A 4,914-nucleotide genomic window follows, 5' to 3' on the forward strand; every position below is an offset into this window, starting at 1 on the left:
TATTTTAATGTAATTTACGGAATTTTACAAATGATTAAAAGTTCAAGGATGATTTTATATATTTTGGCTCATTGTCCGTAGTGATGTTATGTTATGTTCTTTTATGGAAGGCTAGCCGGATTATGTGCAAATATGATATTAATTTTAATGATTCCCACGGGGTACAGCACCCTGAATGATGTTACATGGCTGGGTTACCAGGTCTACAGGTGATACTATGTGGCATGAGCTAATTATGTTTTAAGTGCTTAAAAAGTCAAGTATGTTTTATGTGTTTAAAATGCTTTTGTTATGTTTAAAGGATTGAAATGCCTTTATGATGATGTGATTTATTTTTGCTAAATGATGATTTACAAAGGTAATTTCTCTATTATTATGTATATCTAAGAAGTTTTATTAAATTATATTTTTAATGATTTTTAGTATTGTGTATGAATTTACTCACCGAGTTAATGGCTCACTCCTCGTTACCACATTTTTGCAGATAAACTTAGATGAGGTGAGTTCATGGTCTTAAGAGGGAGAATAAGAGCTCTATTGCTTTTGGGGATTAATGTGACGTTGATAATATAAGAACAATTTAGCTTCCTTGGAATGATATCTATTGAGGATATGTTATTTCAAAATTTATTTATATTCATATTCTTTAGAGGTTTAGAACATTTATTGTTGGTTATTACTTTTTACAAATGCGAATGAGGAAATGCAGTTTCATTTTAATTTTACTGTAATGTCTTGTTAGTAGAATTAGGGTGTTACAATTATGTAACATGCTGATTGTTTTATTAAGTTATGTTCAAAATGCGTTTTAACTCCTTCCTTGTTCTTTTCATATGTAGATATGCGCTTATAGAATATTTTTGTAATAAAAACACTACCCTCACTGGGTTAGCACTCATCCCTATTTTAATATTTTTACTTACTTTTCCAATCAGTCGTTCCAAGTTTAAATAAGCTGTGTTGTTCATTTTGTAAGGTCGGTTACTTCATCTTACAAAGGCTCTCATTATTCGTTTTTTGTTATAAGTTTGTTTTAAGCTTTGGGACTTCTAGTTGTTAAGCCATTTATAATAATTTTCCTGATTTGTAATAAGTGGAATTCTAGTTGTTTAAGCTTTGGGTCTTCTAGCTGTTAATTTAAGATTGGGTTTATTGGGATCATAAAACAATATTGTCTTCCTTCCTTGAAATTATGCAATCGGATACCCACATTATATGTGTCCTGAGTACTAGATTTGATTGGCTTATGATGATTAATTTGCCATAATTGTAATTTGGTTGGATCAATTTCAGTATGCATGTGAATGTGTATCAATTCAATCATTGAAATAGGTTTTGTTGTCTTTGCCCTATAAGCTAGCCTGCTTATGTTGAAACAACTTGTAGATTGTAGATGATATGGAAATTGTGGTTACTAAAAGGATACCGAAAAGTTGATAAATTTATGGTGAATCTTTGAACTAAGAAGAGAAATACTTGAGCAAACATATTGGAATGGATTATGAGGAGATAAATTTGTCTCTGTTGAGTCTCAATAATTGTTGAGTGATTGCGTAATTATCAATTGAGGTATGTTGTGCATATAAGTTTCCTATTTTGGAAAGCATAATTTTTTTTTTTTTTGTGGTTCTTCACTAGGTAAGAATGATGAGGTAAAAATCTTGAATTGGTAGTTTTCGAACAAAATTGGGTACTTTAGGCTATATTCACTAAGAGTGGTTCGTGAGTTGTATTATCTTAGAAATGAGAAGAGGGAAAAGGGAAATGTGTGTTATTGAGGATTGTATGAGATCATATTATATATGATGCTAATAATACTTGGATGAATCTAAATTGCTCAGTATTTGGAATTATGGCTACTTTGTTTTTTGATTTTTCTATTTTGTGTTTAATATTGTTGCTAATATTGCCTCTACAGTGCTTTGCTTCTTTGCTGTAAGATGATGCATTTATATGGCATCAGATTACAATTATCCAATGCTTCACTTTTGTGCAATTGAATTTTAAATTGATCGGATCCCTTATCTAGTTATTTAAAGGAGATAATTGAGGGTGAAGCTATTGGAGAGATTAATAACTAAAGCGCAAAAGTGGATAAACTAAGGAAACAAAAAAGGGGGAAAAGCTAATAGTTTCAAGACATTGAGAAGAGAGACAAATGTCACGGGATGAGTATGTTGTGCAGTCACACGAACGATACTTGGACAACATTCAACACAAAAGTTATTAAGTAAGCCTGTTGAACTTCTCAAACTAGCTACGCAAAGAAACTTGTGAGAAAGCTAGAGAGGAGAGAACAATGTAGTCAAAGAGAATTTTACTATTTGAAAGAGAGAATACAAAAGAGCTTTTCAAAGTATGCTTGAGTTGGTTGCGCTTAGTATGCGGTGTGTGCACTTTAGTTCGCTTCTTAGCGTACCTCGGCTCGTTAATTTAACCTCCTTTGGTAGGAAATTTGAGCGGCCCATTACACAAAGCTTTGGTGAAGCTCTGGAACTCAGGATGACTATTATCACTGAACACCAAATTACTATGAATCTTTAAATATAACTTTTAAAAGTTATATTTACACATACTGAATTCTTTAGCATCATTTTTAACACTTATGGATTATATGGATTTACGTACCACGGTCATCATTAACTTTTTTTTATCTTATTGGGAGTTATCATTAACTTAACAAATAATAACAATAAAAATAATAATAATTTGTATGCCAGAAAAACATTCTTACGCTCATTTAGGGCCAGTTTGGTATCATTTTAGAGGCCATATTTTTATTTTCCTTTTCTAAATTTAAGTTAGTACGTGTTCGGTGGCTGGATTTCAAAAAACAAATTATAAAACAAATAATTTGGGATTCACTTTTATAACTATCAAAGTGAGAACGTGTTTAGCATGTTCTCGACATATTCCAAAACTAAACTAAAAAATAGATCAAAAAACAAACTCCAATGACTCTCTCTTCATCCTTATCTCTTCGGGCTTATCTCTTCAACTCTCTTTCTCCCAAGTGGCTAGAGCCACTCCCTCACAAATGTGAAGGAGGGGGTTCGAGCCTCCGCAGACACATTGCAGGGGTTTAATTTAAAATGTTCTTTCTTGGAGCCCAGAGCTTGAGTGAAGACAGTCTTTCTCCCAGGATGAGAGTTTGACGTCCCTCGAATATTTGAGAGGGTTAAAAAATTTGAGCGGTGCCATATCAGCATTAATGTCAACATGACTCAGTATATATATATGATTATACATATCATTTATACTCTCATGTAATATGAGTTATAATTTGAATTGTATTTTGAGCAATAATCTCATGCCATAAAAAAAAAAAAACTCTCTCTCCCGATCTACTCACAACGTTTACTCTCTCTCGGTGTGCTTTATCTCTTCGACTCTCTCTCGCGATCTACTTATAGCGCTTACTCTCCCTCGATGTGCCCAAATCGACTGTTGTACTCTGTCTCCGCCGCTGCCGCCGTCACTTCATTGGGCCACCGCTGTTGCTCCATCTCCGCCACCATTGTTGATGTCTCCACCGCTGCTCCGTCTCGACTGCTACTGCTCTATCGGCTCTGTCTCTATTATTGTGAGTTGTTTTTTTTTATTTGAGTAAATGCCCGCAGAAAGCCGTCGCCGCACTTCGTCTTTGCTGCCTGCACCCTGAACTTGTTCAGCTTTGCCGTATAAATCTAGGCTGCAGCCTCCGGACTCCATTGATGAATCCTTCACTGGAGCTTCATCACACAATTGTAGCAGAGTATCAAGGTAAATTACTAAATTTTTTTAATTAGATTTTGAATTATTTTAGTCATGGTGATTTGGGTTTTGGATTATTTTATATCTCATTTGGGTTAGGTTTACCTAATTTACATGATAGCTTTAATCTCGTTGGACCTATATCATCATCATATATGTTGGAAATTTTCAATTATTATATCAGAAGAGAAAGCTATTCAAATGCGTTATTGAATTTTGGTGGCATTCTTGGTTGATTTTGAACTGTTAGCTAGCCTTTTGGCTGCACACAGATTGTTTAAACTTCATGTTTTCTTTGCATTTATAATGTCCTGCTGTAAAATTGAAGGATGTAAAGGGTGCTGAAATTTTGCACTCTGTTCTACTTAAATCAGTGTCCTTTGATTTAAGACTTGGTCAAGTGTGTTGCTAAGTTTTGGAGACAAGAATATGCCAGTGTTTTCTTAAATAAAATAGAGAAAGTAATTAAAGCTTGTTAATTATCAAGATTTATATAATTAAATCTCTATTTTCTAATATTTAGGCTTCGCGTTTGGTATTTCAGAAACAAGTGTTGAAGCAAATTGAAGAGTCTGAACTATTCAAATCAAAGATTTGTAAAAGCTGATGCTTGTGAAATTTGCTTGTGCAAATGCTTGAAATAGTTGCAAATGCTCAGGACTGTGGACTTTGGATTGGGAAACCGAAGTTAGATGAAACATGCTGTAAGGAACCAGACGTGACATTTGTAAAAGTTGATGGTCCAGAGCCTATGACATTGGTTTCATGGAAAGTAAAAGCTAGTGGCATTGATCAAGGAATTGACATGTTAGTTCTTTCATCTCCAACAAATCAACTTGAAAAATTTACTGCATTGAAGGATGTAAATGGTGTTAAGAATTTACTCTCTGTTATTTAGCTAGCCTTTTGATTGGGGAGCATGCATTTATAACTTAATAATGATATTTTGCAATAGTATTTGGGCATGTGGTATATACTTGGATTATTTAACACAATTCATATTTTATGTGATTATATTGCAACTATTATATCACTTTATTATTTTGTGACTATGTTGTAGCAAATAGAAATGTGTACACTTTTATGCTATTATCCGAAGATGACTTTCAATGAATTTTGTATGTTTCAACTATTTATTTATGTCAGTGATATTTTTTTGGA

This window comes from Citrus sinensis, chromosome 5, assembly GCF_022201045.2.
Source record: "Citrus sinensis cultivar Valencia sweet orange chromosome 5, DVS_A1.0, whole genome shotgun sequence".
NCBI lineage: Eukaryota > Viridiplantae > Streptophyta > Magnoliopsida > Sapindales > Rutaceae > Citrus > Citrus sinensis.